Below are 20,343 nucleotides of genomic sequence, written 5' to 3' on the forward strand. Positions count from 1 at the left end.
AAAATAACAGAAGATCTCAGGTTCCCTTTTAATTGAGTGACTCTTCAGGTGTACATTCTATTTTCTCCAGTTTTCCTCTTTGGCAATGAGTAAGAGGCAGACACTCTTCATAAAATTTGCAAGTAAAAGTCCTTTCCTATTTACAGATTTCTAAAGTAAAAGATTTGAGGAAAAAGTCAAGCATTATTAAATTATTGCTTTAAAAAAACCCACTATTATTTGTTTTAATGCCAGCATAAGTTTTATATGAAGCCTACCTTTCATTTATGGGAAAAATAACCTTTTTCCTGATATTTAATACATACATTATTAGATTTGGTTATGCATTTATTGATTAAATTGGTCCATAATATTCAGGTCTTTTCAGTAACATATCCATTTTTATACCTCTTGATTCAAAACAGATTTATAAGTTTTCAATGGAAATTCTGGTGAAAATACATCTTTATCGACACAGAGTAATCAACAGGCAAGTGGGCTTTCACCTGGAAAACCTGGCTTCAAGTCAGGTTTTGCAGAAGTCAGACAAGAAACCAAATTTTATCCAGGTGTCCAAAGCCCCATCTCCAATGAATGAGCAAGCGTCTTTTTTTCTTCCAGAAATGCTTGACCCCAGACAGTTTTAAAATGCAGAAAAAAAATAGATATGCCTTAATCATTAATTATTTCCTTGTAAAAGCAACACATTAAACCTCCAGAACAGTGAAACATCAAAATTTTTTAAGTTTCTGATTAGATATGTTGAAGTTAATAGGTAACTAATATGTTCCTCAAAACAGTATGAAATTCATTATTGAAATTTCCATTCTTTCTGGTTTGTTCCTAGAAATAAAAATAGAATTAATAACTACTATGACGATGGAGAATAGAAAACCTAAATGCAGTGTTACAGAACATATGTAATAAAGTGACAATTTTGCATTAACATTTACATTTTGAAGTATAGAAATCATTGTGAAAGTCTACATCATATTGTTGTGATCTCAGAGCCTAAAGCATTCCATAAAATTGTTCTGGAGATCTTAGTGTTGCAAAATATGGAAAGTATTGAAATAAAAATACATTAATAAAAATTGACATTTTCTCAACCATGCAAATTAGTCTTCAGCCTGGTTAGTGAAAAATAAGAGTGGAAGGCAGAAAGAAATGTTATTCAAACCTTTTAGTGAGTCAGAATAGGTGTGACTGAATTAATTAAATACATTTTTATTACTATAACCCATGTGAATAATATACTCCATCATCATCAGTCTCTGGGCTCTAGGTGAGTCAGTGGAGTGATAAATGTTGATGCCAACTGATGGCACAAATTCACCGACCTATTAAAATTAGAGTATTACATTCTTTAAAATCAGTTATTGAATGTGGGCCAAACCCAGGACATGGCTTAAATTGAAGAACAGCATAGTTTGGAAGACAAACTTGCCTTAGTGTGAAAATATCTCTCCAGCCTATCTGTTGTAATTAAGTGCTGGGGGTCACCAGACAGCATACATTTCCCTTAGACAGAATAGTCCAAGATTTAGCACAGCAGTAAGCCTGAGTGTAGTAACCTGAGCCGAGTAACAAGGGAAGATATATTGAGAATGAAGCACAGCAGAGAGAAAAATCTTGAATTACTTCTCACCGACTTTACAACCTGTACAGAAAGCCATGCATCCTGCACGGAGCCACCCCTTCCCTGCGGAGTGGGTGATGGGCCCTGTTCCTGACCATCCTCTCCTTGCTGGCGCACCTGCCGGCTGCACTGGCCAGGTCCAGCTGACGTGCCTTGCTGCCTGCAGGGTAGCCGAGATCAGAGGAATTAGTTCTGCTTGCCTTGGGAGGCCAGCCCAGCCACCAGTTTCTATTCAGACTTCCCTCCACCACTCAAGCTCAAGTGGAACCATTTAGTACCCGCATTGTTCTGTGGTTTTTATTTGTTTCCTTCCACTCAAGCACATGTTAGAAAAGGCGACCCCCCCAGCAATCTTTTTTTTTTTTTTCCTTTTCACATGACTAAGCGATTATCCTCTTCCTAATCAAAGAGACAGATGAAAAGAGTTTATTAATAAAAGTTCCCCTTCAGGAAGATTGGAAATGAATGATTAGTAAAATACACCCAATTTTGCTTATAGACCCCCCTCATAGGCATCTGTGAAGGGTAGGGATGCCAGAATAGTGGTGGGGATTCAGGCATCTGGAAGCTGTTTGCGATATGGATTAGAAGTTAGGCTGCACATAGGTACTGCCTCCAGTCACAAAAGCTTGCTCTGTGAAGGGGAAAAAAAATATGCTGCTTGTTTACAGTGCTACTTTTTCCTTTGCTTGTTATCTGTTTTATTTCTTCCCTTGCTCCTCTCTCCCCACACCATTCATGAGCAATTAGGTCTGCACCGATACACCAGCTGGTGGGGCCTGTTAACCATACCCACCACACCAGCATCTTGGAAAAGGGGAGGAGACAGGAGCTGGGCAAACAGCATGGCATTGTGCCTGGGACCGGGGCATTATCTGCTCCCTGTTGCCAGGGACCGCTGATCAAAATGGGAAAAACAACTCCTGCACTGAGGAGAACAGACCGAAAATTGTCACATCTTGCCGTGTATCCACAGCATGTTTAAAACAGTGGTAAATCACAGACACAAAAACTCCAAGAGACTTTAATAAAGAGCTGAATATTTAAGCAAGTTTAGGAAGAGTGGTGTTTTCCAGACAGATCTAGTTTTACTAGTGTGAGTCTGAGATGGCCGCAATATTTACAAGAATTAAACCAGACCATCATAAAAAAAATCATGTGAAACCTGAGAACCATTCTAGTGAATAATTCTATCATACTTGTCTTATGAAATAAATATTAAATACTCAAAGATGCTACTTTAAAATCTCTCTAGCAATAGGCTTTTCTGATGCTTTCTACTCATTAAGGTAAAATTTTAGTCTCAAAATCAATAAGTAAAGTATAAGATAAGGCTGCTTAAATTCTACATGTGTACATTAGAACTCAAATTAAGAGAGTATCCCACCTGAGTGTGAAGGGCCTTGGGGTCAGGGTTTTAGACCTTCTATTCATACAGTTTTCCTTCAATCGGAAGAAACAAAATCCAAGCCCTAAACTACTTCAAAAATGCCAAAGAAAATTTAAAAAAATGAAATTATTATTTTAGACTGATTTGCTTTCAAATCTAGATTCTCATGCTGCATTTCAAAGAAGATAAAATTTCTCCCCTCTCACACCTTATTTGGAAGAAATTGCATTCTGAAGCAAGGGCATTTCTTTAACTCATTTTTTAACAGCAATAAAATTAAGCATTAAGCAGCATCTCAAATTCAACTTTTTCCTAGGAGCATCTATAAAAAAATACACCTAAGAGTTGAAGGAAAATATATCTGAGGAAAATAGATTTTTGTGCAAACATCTTTCCAAATTTGTCAGCATTTTTGATTATTTGAGAAAGGAAAAAGGAAAATTAATTGGAAGACTACTACAAAATAATTCAAACATCTCCACATAATTGCAATTACAGCAGCATCATGGTAGGGTTATACTATTGCTAATGCTGTAAATAATGCAGGCTATTGCAGTAAATCCAAAATTATTAGATTTAAACTTATGACAAAGGATATTAATTTTAGACCTACTGGGTTATATTAGATATATATTTTAAGCCTCTTAAATGCTTACATATTAGAAGTATAGGGAATCTCTGCTTTTAGAGGAAGGACTGCTAAAAAAAAACATACCTTGTAAACAACATTCTTAATGCCATTTATGTGTGTCATTTTACAGGAAAAAATATTAAAAATTATAGACATTTATTTCCAGAGAACAAAATTATGAACAAGACCAGTGTTAAAGAGGTTTCCTTAGGATGGATTTAAGATGATCCCATGACATACAAGTAAAGGGGATTTGATTAGCCACTCCTCATTAGTGCCAGCAAAGTTTTAAATAACACCCCACTATCACACATTCCCTATCTCTTAATATTTAGAGAATTCTTTATATAGTATTACTAGGCTTGTTTATATTAGATTTCCATGATGGTAACAATTTACCTATGCAAGTCTTCTTAAAACTGAAAATCACAACTTTTTAAAAACTGTTTAAAACCAAGTATTTATCTACATAAATCATCTATAATAGAGTCAATACATTATGCTGCATCTTCCCAGATGCAGACATCATGTATACCGCTTCTTAAAGTAGCTAGTCTCTTCTTTTCTCTTCTTGCAAGTGATATAAAGTTAAACCCATCCTTTAACTGGAAAAAAAAGATGCAGTGCCCAACTAGAGCCACACTTTCAAATTGCTATCACTACAGAAAGCTTCACAGGTAAAGGAAAAAAGAAAAACATCATCTCAGTAGGTCATCGTTTTCCAGGTTCCCATGAGGAAGCCCTCGGGGAAGGGATAATAGCCTGAGGTTTGTGGTGGTGCTTTTTGGTGCTGTTAACATTAAAATATTTTTCTTTTTCAGACAGAGTATGTGTCAAATAATGACAGGTTTGCAAAACATAAGATGTCTAACAATATTCATAATTGTTCAGACATCTCTGGCAATCCCACCTTCCTTATGCTTTGTCTGCATTCAATGCCTATACTAAGGGGATTTCCATGAACACCGTTTATAAAAGCGCAATTTACAGCTCTTAAGAAACCAGGCCTTTTTTTCCTGAAGAAGAATTGTATCTACAAAAGAAAAAAAATGAAATGGTTCAAACTATGGAAGATAACATTTACTTTCACATTGAAAATATGTTTAGGTTTTGTCTTTGTGGGCTTTTTACAAATAAGATAGAAGTTTTATAAGGCAAGAGAATATTTTATTGGAGCAGCCTCTTTACAGTTCTTGTGTTTGTTAAGCCATATTGCCTTGCCTTTTCAGAATTGTACTGATAAAATAATTTTTAGAAGTAAGTTATATTATAGCTGAAAACATTTGTATTATTCTTTGGAGCCATCTAGCTAAGGTATTAGAAAACAGAAACTGGAATATAATATTGCAATTTTATTCTTTCTTTAAATATAAGTTCTATATTCAGTATGTATCACGGTTTGATGTGGAAAAAAAAAAACATTTTTTGCACATTTTCTCTTCTCTTTAATTCCTTGTTGCCTGGTTTAGACATACTACATAAATTTGGACACATGCAGCTGCACACACATGTTTAGAGATTCAGACTTAAATGCATGATAGCCATATAACCATATGCAATACATTCATATATTTTTGACATGCTTCCAAGCACTTGATTTTGTGTATTTATGTAGGAGATGGAGTATTTGTTTGCACTTTCCTTTCCATTAAACAAAGGCTCTATGATTTTGTCAAACTGCTGTTAAAGGATAACATGTAAATACAATTTAAAATTGCACATGCAAATGGCCACATGCAATTCTGGCCTTCTAGTAAAAAATATGGAATTAATGTGCCTCATTAAATACATATATTTTATATCAAAAAAAGTTCAAAAAGAATGTACAGCCCCTGCTTCTTTTTGTATTACCATGATATCTTTCATATTTTCACAAAACTAAAAAGATGTTTTTGTTTTCCCTGTTAGATTAAAATGTTGTATGTCTGATAACATTTTTTAATCAAAGTCTCAAGCAAAACCACATGGACTGGATGTGAGTGGTGTAAGTGCAGTGGAAACAGCTGAACAGGTGATGCAGCTACAGAAAGATATTTAACTAAACAAATCGCTAATCTCAATGATTACCAACCCTTTAAAAAATAAAGACAGAAAGAGAGAGAGAAAGAAAGAAGGTAAGAAAGAAAGAGAGAAAGAGAAAGAGAGAGAGAGAGAGTGAGAAAGAAAGAAAGAAAGAAAGAAAGAAAGAAAGAAAGAAGAAAGAAAGAAAGAAAGAAAGAAAGAAAGAAAGAAAGAAAGAAAGAAAGAAAGAAAGAAAGAAAGAAAGAAAGAAAGAAAGAAAGAAAGAAAGAAAGAAAGAAAGAAAGAAAGAAAGAAAGAAAGAAAGAAAGAAAGAAAGAAAGAAAGAAAGAAAGAAAGAAAGAAAGAAAGAAAGAAAGAGAGAAAGAGAGGAAGAGAGGAAGAGAGGAAGAGAGAAAGAGAGAAAGAGAGAAAGAGAGAAAGAGAGAAAGAAAGAGAGAAAGAAAGAAAGAAAGAAAAAAGAAAGAAAGAAAGAAAGAAAAAGAAAGAAAGAAAGAAAGAAAGAAAGAAAGAAAGAAAGAAAGAAAGAAAGAAAGAAAGAAAAAGAAAGAAAGAAAGAAAGAAAGAATCAACCCAAAAGAGAAGTTTCTGAAATTAGGTTTAACATCCAAACACACTGAGGTGTTTATATGTGTGCATGTACGTGTATGATCCATCCCTACCTGCATCTATGTAGGATATGTACAAATTTTATTTTTTTTATCTTGAAACAGTTCTGTCTGGAGCCTTTCAGTTTCTTTTCAAGGGGAGTACAAGGGAAGATCTTTGAAGAGGTAAATATTTTACTCTGGCGTGGTTGGCCTGCAACCTCCGTTCGGATCCTCCCTTCTATCAACAATCGTCTCATGATGATCTGTTTGTCCTCTTCCATGTGTGGATAAATTCAACTCTCCCAAAGGCGAAGAGGAGCAACATAGGTATATTCTGTGGTAAAGACCTTTTGACTGGGAGATGATCATCATTGTAATAACATCTTTTTCAGCTGTGAAAGCCAATGAACAGTTGGCCTTATTACTCTTGAAATATCTAAATAAGATGAAACCTAGGCTACTTCCTTAATGTGTCCCTGTCCAGATTTAAAAAATAAAAATAAAATCCATGCTATTTTCTTTAAAAGTCTTGTTTAAATAAATATTACTGTCATTACGTAACCTAACACTTCTCTGTTTTCAAGTATGGTGATTAAGGAGAGAAACCCATAGGACTTTGTTCTCCTCTCCTCCCATGGTCACAGGCACAAAATTCCTTTTGCATTTTACCTGTTTATGTTGCCTTCATATTAGCCAGCATGCCCTGAATGCTTTGCCATTTAAAGTGAAACTAAAGCAATAGAATCTCTTTTTTGCTACTTTTCCCTCTATATCCCTCCCACACCATTATTTATCCAAAACTCTAGAATTATCTAGAGTGACATTAATCTTTCAAGTGGGAAAAAATTAAAGGTATTTTTCTAGGGGCAGGGTTACATTTCATAGTCACACCAGGTGCCTTGCAATCATGTGCAGGGAGTCACAGAGGGACAGGATCCACAGCAGCTTACTCCCTCTTCTCCTGCCCTGACTCCAGGCATCCTTTCCTTTGACCCCTTTGCCAGTCCCACATCCACTTTCATCCCAGTGCACATGGTGGAGGGGCTGGCTGTTGTGATGGCGTGGCATTGCTTGGGCTGGGTGACAGCCTGCTCTCCACAGACAGCGCTGTCAGAGAATCACAGACTTCCACATGTTCAAGCGAAATTAACTTCTGTTAGTCTGACATTTTCCGCAATCAATACTCACAGGGTCCTTGTCTCTGGGATCAAAATTCATAAATCAAAAGCAGAAAGCATGAAATAAGGTATTTGATAAATCCATTAACTGAAGTGGAAGTGTACTTCTGTGGCACTGTTTAAAGACTACAGTAGTGCTGGCTAAAGGGGGAGAAATCTAACAAACACATTAAGTGAAGTGCTGGCTTGTATTTGTTTGAATATATGGCTCAATCTCACTTGCTGAAGGACTTTATGCCTGGGCAGCAGACAAGTTGGTTTCCCGGGACTCCACACTGCACAGACTGCCTTAAGAAAGCAGAAAACCAACTAACCATTTTCTGATGAACAATCCTCTCCTCCCACTCCAGGACAATCCAAGATAATGCTACTGCAAACCACTTCAGATTCACTAAAGCTGCATGAGCCTAATGTGTGGGTCACTGCTTTTAAGGGTTAGAAGGAAGTCCAAGATACACATAAGCACCAAGAAAACTTTTGTTGCATCTATCAGTCCAAACATCCAAGTGACTCCTAAAGCCCCAAGGACTATCTGTCAGTACAGTTTGGTGTCTAGGAATTTTTTTTTTTTTTTTAACACAGGACCAAATCCATACTTTGTGTCTTCTGATGTGGGTCTCTTCAAGTGACTGTAGTTCTCCAGAAGCTAAAAATGCATCCCATGGTTTGCGTACTCTTAAAATTTACTGTAGAAAGATACACCTGTATTTTTCAGCTATGATTTATGATATAGAATTAGGGGCAGAGGTTTACAGTTGAACATACAACTGCATTCTAATGCTACAAATAGCATTACTTTAACAGAGCTACTTTTTAAGGCCTATCATGACTGTGTTTGCTGTGATTGAAAACTGCAATGTCTGCTTGATACAGAAACTGCCTAATGACTAAACTTGAATCTATAATGTAATATAAAATGTAGCAGTAGACAAATCACTTTCATTAGATAATTTTTTATATCACTTCAAATACTATGATGATAGACCTTCCTTCTTTCATGATGTAAAATGAAGACAAAACACCTGCTTTTGACAAATCGTCTTTAACAAAAACCGTCTTCAACAAAAATTGCTTCTAAGTGTAACTCCATGTTATCAATGAAACTCCTATTTTATAGTTCCTGAAATCAGTAGAACAATATTTTCAGCACATCTCATCCTATATTTGCTCACTACCTATCAATGAACAGTTTGATTTTGCTTTTCTCTAATTGCAAGCTATCCAATAATTAGAGCAGGGTTTTTTTTCTATACAGATCTTTTGTCTTCTAAGTCTGTCAATAATTGTGATTTTCTAAGAGTCTGAATGTACTCTAATAGACCTGTGAGAATGACTTTTTTTTGCTGTTATGTACATTCAATAAAGTTTTTCCCCCAACACTTAAAGAATTCTGTTACTTCCTTTTCTGCTCTGAATAATAGAGCTCCCCTTGAGAAAACTCATTTTAACAGAATAGAAGTCTGCATTTAATTTTAGATAATAAAATTATTGGGCATGTCTGGCTTACCTGACTGTTTATACTTATAGCATCACCCTTATCATGAAACAATTCTAAAATTAAAAAGTTCTCAATATATTGACCTCTGATATTTATTACTTGACAAAACATCTACATGTGGGTTTTTTTATCATTCAGGGAGTCTTAGCTGGAAATCTTTGGGGAGAAAATTTTTTTGTGTTTTGGTTACAAGCAACATCTAACCCTATTTGTCTTTTTTATTTTTCTAATTTTTCATGAACCGTGTGAATCCTGACTCTATGTCTTCCCATGGTGGAAGCTGAGAAGCCAGAGCAGCTACTCATCCATTGTGGCTTCCCAAGCAATAAGATCCCCACTCCTTCACACAGTCAATCTGATTCTCAGTCGGCCTGGCTGACAGGTGACTGGCAGGGTGAGTGTCCTAGGAAGCTGAAGAGGCAGACAGTCTATCCACTGATGGAAAACCAGCCAGCCAAATGCCATTTTTATCTTCTCCAAAAAAAACTGTCCTGTCATAAATATATGGCTTCTATGTTGTTTTGGTGTTTTTTTTTGGTTTTGTTTGTTTGTTTGTTTGTTTTGTTTGTTTGTTTGTTTTTGGGTTTTTTGTTTGTTTTTTTTTGTTTTGTTTTGTTTTGTTTTGTTTTGTTTCTTTTTGTTTTTTGTTTTTTTTTTTCCTGCATGAAGGAAATTTGTTTTCCATTCAGCTCTTTTCAGGGGTTGTTACCAAAGAAGGAACCCATAATGACTGAGAGCTTTCACTCACTCAAACACAAAATTCAGTAAGTTGACTCACAGCAGAATGTCAAGCAGATTACCTTGCTTAGGACAGTCAGTATAGACAGGAACTTGCCTTGAAGTTCTCAGATCTCAATTCAAGACCATTAATTGTTCCACAGCTCTCCAGAACAGCAAGTACCTAATTAAAAATAGGGTAAAAAGAAGAAAACATTTATATCTTGCTCTTTTTCTACTCTCCCTGCCACAAAGTTGACTTCTCAGTTTCCCAGTCATACCCATCTAAGAAATTCCTTCCCTTTGCCTCTATACCCCATTGACATACAAGACATTGAAGTCTAGAGAACATGATACTTCAGTGGACAGTTGATTCTCATAATATCTTTATAACTTTGCAGAGCCATTTGGGACAGTGCATGAAAAAATGCACTCAAAAGTAATCATACTACCTAGCATGCAGGTAACAAGTGCGTATGTTTCAACCCTTTCCAAGATATAAGCAAAGATACAGTGAATCTTTAATTTTTCCCAGAATTGCATCTTTCCAGTGTTTTTTTAGTCCTCAGAAAGTAGGGTGGCCTGTGAATTTTTAGATCATTTCTTGTAGTAAAGGAAATGTGATTTCTATTGGTACTATCCAGTACAACATGATAACATCATTTAGGAATGGTATACTAAACCCAGAAATCTTCCAATAGAAACTTCCACTGGCCAGCAATGTTGTGATTTGAAGCATAATTCATTTTGGAATTCAAGAACATCATCAGAGAAACCATTTATAAATGCATCTCATAAATTGAATTATATTTTTCATATGTTTTTGATGCCTAATAATGAATTTTAGCTGTTGTACAAAAAGACAACAAGAAGTCAGTTTGAGACTTATTCAATAAAACAGTGAATTCCTACAACAGGAAATATCACTTCAAAGACCTTGCACTGTTGCAGTATGACAACTGAAAAAGTTAAGCTTCTCAAAGTCATGTGCTATGAAAAGAATATTTGCCTTTTCATGCAAAAAGTAACTAAAATATCATGACAAGTGAAATGGGAAGAATTTATTTTTTCCTTACAGAAACAAAATAAAACTACACTGATAAACCAAGTAGCAAGTTGTCATTAAAAATAGCTTGGGGTTTTTCTGTTCTTTTTGAGCAAAATATTCTGCTACCTCTTTGTTTCTAGTAATTAATGCTACTTCTTTCTAACAACCTTTTTCTACTCTTCAAAAGGAAAAGCCCTTTTTTATTTGAGGGGATGTCTAACAGTATGTGTTGATTATAAATATGAAACAAAACCTTATATACAATCATGGAATAGTTCAAGTTGGAAAGAGCTTTGAAAGGGCTTTAAAAGGTCTCTTCGTCCAACTCTCTTACAATGAGCAGGGACATCTTCAACTATACAGTTTAAGCACTAAATCTTTTTAAATTATAAAAATTGTATGTTATTAAACACTTTTTACCAGTACATCACAGAAGCATCACACAGATGCTTCCTGCTATATTCTACCCTGTAGTTTCCAGAAAATCTACTTGACAGCAGCAAACATTAATATCAAAGCATCCTTTGCTTTGCCTGTATTTTCTTATATAGATTTATCTCTTGCAATGAAAATAAAAGACAAGATAGATGCTTACAGTCTATGTGAATGCTGAGACCTTTTTAAAAATTAGGAGGGAAAGAAAAGAACCTTATTGCAAACACAAGTGCAAAAGAGCTCCAGCAGTCAGAGCATTTGCCAATGAAGAGCAACAAGAAGATTAATTTGGTAATGAGAAGATTAATGATAAAAACATTTACCTCCATGTGGTGTAGAGGGAGTTTCTCCTTGGATCTGGAAGCTCGGACATGAGACCCTTTTATTCCTCTCTGTTCTAGTCCCCTTTAATTAAAAATCCTAGAAAAGACAAAGATGTAGGATTTTAATTTGGGATTTTTGTGTGCCTGCTGCTACAAAGCAAGTTCATCCAGTATCCACCCATATTTCTGAAAATCTTCCATTTCCCTTTTCTGTTTCTCCAAACGTACTTTTCCAAGCAGCTTTATGCCTCCACTATGCAGGAGAGAGGATCCATGTTTCTCTTATAGCTCCCATCATGTTCTCTGAGCTTTTCCACCAATAGTCTCATCTTGATTACTGCGTTCCCTGCAAGAATAGATGAAGACAACCAACATATATAAAAATATTTACCCTCTCTGAAAAGTGTTATAGTTATACTTAACTGTGCTTCATATCTTTCCTAAAATTTAAATGTAATATGCTGGTTCTCACTTGGCAAGAAATATGAGAAGCTATGAAAATAGTCTTTTATTTCACTGGACATAACTGTTCTAAAAACACATGAACAGGTCACTTTTTTTCTTTGCTATACTTTTGCTTTCTGATGTGAAACAAAGGAATAATGGTGAACCATTATTTCAGCATCTGCAGTCTTCCCTAGCCAAAGTGCAGGGGTTACATCAATTCTGAAATAGAGATATCTAGTCATTTAGGGCAAGACTGCTTAGTTTTCTTGTAAGTCATACTTATGACTTTTGAATCGCCTAGGGTTCCATAAAGCATGTTAATTTAATATATTAAGGCTGTGACAGTCACCTATTATACCCATGGTATAATAGAAAAGACAGCTTTAATAATTTTTTTTCCTTACTAGGAATAGTTTTTCAGAAGCATAGATGAAGAAAATACTTGCCTTACTATTTTTTTCAACCAGAGCAAAGCTGCAAAGCTATGACATATCTTTTTCTGGAAAAGGCTCTCTCCTATGCCTTTGGAGGCAGAAGAATGCCAGGCAAGCTTTTAGAGTTATATTTTCCATTCTGTCCCAGCACACAGTTCTGTTACTAGTTTTCAAGACATGTCAGGAGTTGTGTTGTTTAATTGCAGTTTTTTGCACATGTACAGTTCACAGTTCAAGCAGTGATGAGAAATGAAAATGAAAATCCTAGTGTGCATGAAGATAACATTCTAGTGCTTCTTGCCTCTTCCTCCTATCCCTAAATGAATAGCTGGCAAGTTTGATGGCTGACTATCAAGAGATTATAACAATAAGGTATTTTAAGCTGGCAACAAAGCAGATGGGAGTCCACAACCTCAATGCAGCAGTTTCAAGCACCTAAACTCATTACCTCAGGCTCAGGCAGAAAGAAGGGAGGTTGGTGAAGCATGAGAGCTATTTGCAAACATTTTAAAGTACTGTGGTTCCATTCCTGAATTTGAATGGAAAGTGGGAGAGAGCTATGTGAGAAGTTTAACAAACTGGGTATGACAAGCAGAAGAGGAGTCACTCTTTATTTGTTAAACTGGTATTAAACAGAAATTGGTAATACCAGCCAGAGGCTTAGTCCCTCTCATTGAAACTTTCTAGTTCTTTACTAACTACCTCAAGGAGCCCTGCCTTTTGCTAGTTGAAACATTCACATTGTCACACATAAAAACAAACTTGGGTGGACATGAACATGGTCTCAAAAAAAAAAAAAAAAAAAAAAAAGAGCATGTTCTAATGTTTTTCAGTTTGTCAGTTCAGTTCCCTAAACTGCAACTCAAATTTTATTTATAAAAAAATAGACTGTGGGAAGCAGCCCAATGCAGAAATAAATGTTGTGTGCGAAGAGAGAAGGAAACCCTTCTGTTGTCAGGATTTCTGCCTGTGCCAGCTAAAAATCAACAAAAAACTTGTTTGTGCTTAAAAATCATAAATAGAGGCTAGTGCTGCTCTTGACACTAATCCTGAGACTTTCTTTAAAGTCAGATGTTACTCTGTGATTGCTATGGAGTATTTGCTTCCAAAGGTGCTGCTTTCTCTCACCCACTGACACACTGCTGGATGACGCAGTTTCAAAATAAAAAATTGAGCCCAGATCAAGTACATCTAATCTCTACAAGGCCTTACTGCACACTAACTGAAGTTAAGATTTTGGAAATGAATGGGAATAAAACTGCGAGAGAATAATTTAATTCACTTATTGATTCCTACAAGGTAAAATACACTTTTCTCACTATGCCTATCTTGACAAACATATGCTAACTTAATTTTTCTTCTTTTAGGTAGTCTAATATTTTAAAGTCTTTTTCCAATTTGGGATTGTATATTTATTTCAGCTATGAGCCACCTGAACGCATTTAAATGCTCTCTACCACATAACAAACAGTGATTTCCTCCTAGGAGATGAGGGAGCTGTAGCAGTTACACTGTGTTATTGTACCACAGTGGCAGGCTGCCAATATGTTCATTCACATTTGTAAATTCTGTCTCTTCTGTAAAGGAATAACAATCATAGAACGAAATACTTTGCTAAAATCTCAAATGTTTATCCGAGGCAGTTGTATCATCTTTGAAATTCTGTGATGGAACATTCCTCTGTTACACAAACAGTAACAAAATAGATCCAAAATATATACCTTATTATACATTTACTTGTAATGGGTCTTTTTCTATGTCAGGGAAAAAATTTACTGGTTAATTAAAAAAAAAAAAAAAAAAAAAGGAAAAAAATAAGCCTTAAACACTGTGTAGTACATTATGGAATTCTTGCATGTTTGGAGGACTGTTCTAGTTAGGTCATGTCTTTTTCATGGAAACAGAGAATAAGTTTATCAAAATAGCAAATCTTCTTTTGAGCCAAGACCTATGAAGATTCTTTCATAGAGTGATTTTTTCAATAGAGTGACAACTTTCAGTTTCCTTGTAGACCTGCAATGATGCAATTGCCTAGAAGGGCTGCTGTTGTTACAGCTACTGTGTAGTTAATAAATGAATGCGACACAAGATACTAGTGAAGTGGAAAACAAGGGATTGTTGGCACAGTCCCCATGTTCTTTTTACAGGACAATTAGAGACACTCTGCATTGTCAAAACACTTTTCAAGATTTAGTCACAAGTTGGATGCAATCTATCTGTGATTGCTATTGGCAAAAGGTAAACTTGATTTTCTAAAAATGTGCGAGTGTTTCAGCATAATTAGCTTGAAATAAGAAATGTTATCTGTATTTGTTAGAATTTCATAACAGACAGAGATAAATTAAATGCAAATAAGTTTTCTATCTGTGTCATATCAAAGTTTTCCTTGTCTATACAGAGGAATTTAGACAGATTCTGCATATAATGGGCTGCTTGTAGTGAAAAAAAAGGGACTACATGCTTGGGCAGTGCTCTCTGGCTCTTGCTCCACCATATCTCAGCATACGGTATGCATGCCAGCCCATCACCTATCACTTGCATCTCTTTTAAACAAGCTGAGCTGAAATATAGCAAGCAGTATGCATACAATTCTGAAGCATAACTCATTTGCACAATAATCTCTTATTGTTATGCACACAATTATATTAATTTTTAATTGGTTTATACCTCATCTAAGCAAGCCTAGAAAGCCACATCCTTTGTTCAAACTCTTGCTTTTTTTTCCCTGCTGTAAGGTCTGTGCCTTTAACATATGCTTCTTGTATTATAAACCTAATCCTAAGGCTAAGAATTATTTGCTTTTCTAAAAGACAGCTTTATTTATCAGTCAGGAGCTATCTAAGCATCTAAGAACCATGCTGCATTTCTCAGTTTTTGGACAGCGGCTGCAAGGGTACTTTAAATCAGGATCTTCGGTTGGCAGCGGCAGCGGATCATCTCAGTGGCAACTGGCAGGGACCTTTTCTAAGGCTGAGTCTTTGAAGCACAGCATGTGCACTGCCACTGCACCCATTTGCTTTCTGCAGGGTAAGCTTGCCACCATATGGAAACCACATGGATTATTTAGTGGAGGTCAGACTAACGCTGATAGCATAACTAGATTTTCTGTCTCAATTGTAAGAAGTTTGATGGAAACAAAAATACACAGTACAACTGTGGGAGAGGAAATGTGAACCCTCTTTGTGAACCCTCTTTTGTGCTTTAATACCAGTCTGAGCCATCCATTCAAGGCTGAGTCTTGAATGGATATTAGCTAAGCATTTTTAAGTTAAGGACAATCAACTCTGATTAGTGGTTTCAGTAAGTACAAATGTTGAAAACATCAAATGTGGATACAAATTTGGTCTTTGACTTTTCATTTTCTTCTCTACTTGCACTAAAAAGACAGATCAGACTCCAAATCTAGTGATATTGCTTAAACAGCTCCATTTTATATAAAGAACTAACACCAGATTTACAGAGGGTTAATCTAGTTCTAACTTTCTCTAGAGTGCTCAGTATTTTCCACACAAAAAATTTAAGAAGTTATTTGGCACTTGGAATCCAAATATATTACTTGTAAAGGCATGACATGAGAATTACAATCACAATTAATGATCTGCCAATACTTTTTAAAGAAAAATATTGATGTCCAATGTGTAATCAGGCACTTACTAGATACTATGATCATCTTTCAATGAATGTCATCTATCTAAGCTGGGCACTCAAATTACACCAAAGTTTTGGAGATTAAAGAAAATATGTGGAGTAGAACTGAACTAGAACACTCAGAATAGGCAAATTACTATATCTTGCAGATAATGCCTTTACGACTTTGTCCCATGGTTAATAAAAATGGCAAAAATCTTACTGAATTTTCAAATGAGTTGGAATGAGGTGACAAGTGTCCTACTCCTTTTTAATTCCTCGTAACTTTCCCAAAGGAAAAAAAATCAACTCAGTAGCCTATTTTCTTCATTATATATCAACATGCAAAATTTATCTATATTTTAACATATAGGATAAACATATATTCACTTTCAGCATTCTCCAGTATGATTTCAAAGATGTTTTTGCTATGACATTTTCCTATAACATAAGGAAAATATTTTATAAAGAATAGCACTTGATTGGATTCCTCAAAATTTACTGCTTTGATTTGCAACCAGAAATGACCATCCTCTAAAACCACCAGAGATAACCCTCAGCCACCACATATCACGCAGCTGCTCAATCACACGCTCCCTCTGGTGGGATGGCTGAGAGAACCAGAAAGAAGGTAGAACCATAGGTTGAGATAAGAACAGTAATAATAACAATAACAATAACAATAACAATAACAATAACAATAACAATAACAGTAATTAATTAATTAATTAATAATGTAGACTAAGAAGAGAGATAATAAAAAGAGAGAGTAAGACATAGAAGCCATAAGAAACAACTGATACAGAATACAACTTCTTCACCAACCGCTGACGAATGCCCAGCCAATCTCTCAGCAGCAATCAGCCCCTCCTAGCCAACTCCCCTCAGTTTGTGTGCTGGGCATTATGGTTTGTGGTCTGGAATATCCCTTGGGCCAGTTTGGGTCAGCTGTTGTGGCCATGCTCCCTCTCAGGTCCCTGTGCAGCTCCTCACTGGCAGAGCATATGCCTCGTTTCCCAAACTTGCCAGTGATTTATGTGTATTTTTACCTCTAAAGCTTTTAAGTCACTGGCATAAAATTGTTCCTCCCAAAAAGCAACACACACTGTCAGTAGGTCATGCCAGCAGTAAGACAATTAACAGAACAAGCTCTTCCATGTACCTGGAACGGGTACATGGAAGACATGACAGAGGGTACAAAGCACCAGGTATCCCTGTCCTTGCTGTAGACTGCTATGAGAGTCATGACACACAGGGTAAGGCTTCACACTCTCAAGGCTTCATTCAAAGAGCACCATGCTGGATTTCTGCAGTCCATTGTTTGGAATTTCTTTTTCTATTAGTTCATGCACAGATATGTTTCAGTGCACAAGGACTATCAGAGTGCTGTATAATTTTATAAGAAATTGAGGAAATATTATTATTATCAAATTGAAGAGGAAAATAGGAGTTAGTGAAAGGTATGATTATAGCATAATTATGTTAAACTCTTGGTGACAGAAATTTTTATCTTTTAAAATAATGAAGATGATGAAAACAACTCAGAAAAGGTTACCATTTCCATCTTTTTTTAGAATGAAACCTTGAATATAAATTATTATGATTATAAATTGTTTTCTTCCAAAAACATCAGATGACTACCCCGTGTTTTTCAGTTATATTTTTAGAAAAAATTCTCATCTTGGTCTAAAGACTTTTTATGGAAAAAAATATCTCAAAATATCTTTCAAGCACAGAAATAAAGGAAATATCCTGACAATTTGTGAAACTCTTTTTTTTCTCCCACCACTGAAAAAAAACGAAACAAACTCCTTTATTCCTTCCCTGAAAGATTTTTCATTTAAAAGGATTTTTGCCTGGAAGGGACAGATAATGTTTCTCAATTTTAATATGTTAATTAATTGCCAGATTATAATTTCTATGGAATTGAATTTTAATTCCACATTAATATTTAATGAATTAACTCATTTAATTGTAATGAACACCAACATATTTAATGATGATTGGTTGCTTGTTTTTAAAAAATGCATAATAAATATTCCAATTTTCTGAGGATTGTTTTTGACAATTTCATTTTGTTTTATTTGTGTATTAGCTGAAAAAGCACTTTGAGGGATATTTCTCACCTCACCTCACCTCATTGACTGTGAGTGCTCTTTGGAGAGGCTGAAAAATTTTCACTGTGGTTTTAATCATGGCATGATTCTGAACCTCAGCTTAGTTTTAAAATTTGTCTAACTTCACCAAAATTAGTGATAGTTTTTAGATTTGAATTTCCATGGAAGAAAAAAACCACACCTTTCTTCTGTGGGAGGGAGGTGACACAGCTAGGCTAAAAAAGCAAAAAATAAATCTAGGAAATCATTTCAGAAACTAAAATCTTATAGGGTCCCAATGCTGAAAGAGGATCTCTAACTCTTCTGCATGCAATTTACCTTCTCTACGCATTTTGCTACTAGGTTTTTTATCCCCAGCTTTCAGTTCAGTCTGCAGCACTGACCATCACTACAGGCTTTTTCACATTATGTCACCCTTTCTCAAAACAGCACTAGTCAATTCAATGTTCTAAATGCAGCAAAAAGGAAAGGAAGAAAACTAAAATAAAATCAAATAGATCACACCTGCAAGCTAAGTGGGCTGGGATAAAAGATCACTCTTCTAGCAAAAGCAGCAAGTTGTAGGGACAAAATCTTGCTAGGAATCACCTGAGACTACTGAATCTCTCTATTCATAATCTCACTGGCTGAAGGGCTTACTCTTTTTAGAGGGAATTGCAGGATCTCTCTTCAGTCCCAAAATCCCGGCTTGAAAATGACTCTGGTTGCCCACATCCTACCACTGTACTACTGGTAATCTCTTTGGTGGCCCTTTGGATTTGCCTATGGATGTTCCCACTGAAGGCTGCAAAAGAAAATAAATCTATACCCTTCTTGGTTTTATGATCTCAATCTTTTCTCCAAAAAAAGTGACAAAGAACAGCTCTTTGGAGAGACAAACTCTAAAAGGGCTATTCAAACATGCAGACACAGGCAAGATATCCTTCCAAAAATTCACTAAAAATATTCTGGTTTCTTGGCCTAATCTTTATTTCTCAAAACTTCACTGAGGAAAAAAAATGTTATGAATCATTACTTATTGATAGCCTTAAGTGCACTTCTTAAGATTGTGATAGCATAGAGCATAGAGATCACAAAACTAGTGTAAGCAGATACCTACCCCAAAACCTATCTTTATTATTTATGAATTAAGTGTGTGGCTGCATAAAGCTCAGTGCATATGAGCAGTAATATTACACCATCCTGACGTGGGTTTCACTGCTGTATAAATGCAGCCCATATTAAATTTACAAAGGTTACAAAACCTTTAGCACTGATGGCTTTTAAGGAGTAAACGTTCACCATGACTCACACTTTGTTCACTTGTGCCATTTGGAAATTAAGTATTCTTAATTGCTGTAATGCACTGCAAGTTCCAACACTTCTCAGTGACTGAGGCACGTAATTCCCCTGTAATTTGAGTAAAGTATTCTAATTGATTAATTGAGTTTTCTTGTAAGATTGTGCAGGAGTTTTAGATGCAAGAAGGTTATCCTTGTTCTACCTAACATAAAAATGCTTGAACCTGCAATATAAAGTAATATTATAGGTGCTGAGTGAAAGTACACAGCAATACAGTCTAAATGACATAGCCATTTTGCTGGCAACAAGTGTGTTGTACTTTACATCAAACATGCACTATGGGAGGTGAGAAGAGATAAAAGCTTTTTTTAAATGCCATTTAACATTTGCTGTCAACTTTGTGCCTTGTGTTGCCTGTCATTTATACAATCAATTTTTGTTTTGGTTTTTTTTTTACTTGGTGTAATGCTTTTCACTGCACAAAAACAAGGAGTAAGAAAATAATGACATAAACAAAAAATGTTATGGAGATTCATCAGTGTTAGGTAGACTTCAAAAATGGGCAGGGAAAAAGTGAGAAAGGTCCTTTCCAACCTAAGCCATTCTATGTTTCTATGAATGAAAAAGAGAAAGTAAAAGAGCTGGAAAAAAAGAGAAAACAAACCCCTCCACAAATGACAGTTTATTTTTTTTTGCATTAAAAGATGTACTCCTTAACAATGAAGTTAGCAAAGTAAAATACTAGAAAATCCATAATGTCACCAGTTGATTGAACTGGCCCAAACCCAGATCAGATACAGGATCACTCCTCAAGTTCACTTACAGAGAACTGCTTAAGCTGATTGTACTCCAGGCTTTAGAAGACAGGAGCTAAAATACATACATGGACCCAGGAGCTAAAATACATACATGGACCCTATAAATTATTCTGTACATCAAAATAAATCAAATTGAATATCAAGTGATTTTGATGGGATTTTTCTTACTAGA

The 20,343-nt window shown here is 35.5% G+C and overlaps 1 long non-coding RNA gene across 1 annotated transcript in view; it reads right to left on the reverse strand.

Annotated features, from left to right (window-relative positions):
* Positions 1-1,633: 1,633 nt before the first annotated feature.
* Positions 1,634-20,343, reverse strand: part of LOC128795308 (uncharacterized) — a 126,457-nt gene continuing 107,747 nt past the window's right edge. Inside the window, exons 2-5 of the long non-coding RNA XR_008433482.1 lie at positions 11,676-11,793; positions 11,448-11,544; positions 9,725-9,825; positions 1,634-1,778 (exon numbers count right to left, since the gene is read on the reverse strand). This is a non-coding gene — a long non-coding RNA (uncharacterized LOC128795308). The remainder of the gene's footprint in view (positions 1,779-9,724; positions 9,826-11,447; positions 11,545-11,675; positions 11,794-20,343) is intronic.

Source organism: Vidua chalybeata, chromosome 1 (genome assembly GCF_026979565.1).
Source record: "Vidua chalybeata isolate OUT-0048 chromosome 1, bVidCha1 merged haplotype, whole genome shotgun sequence".
Lineage (NCBI taxonomy): Eukaryota > Metazoa > Chordata > Aves > Passeriformes > Viduidae > Vidua > Vidua chalybeata.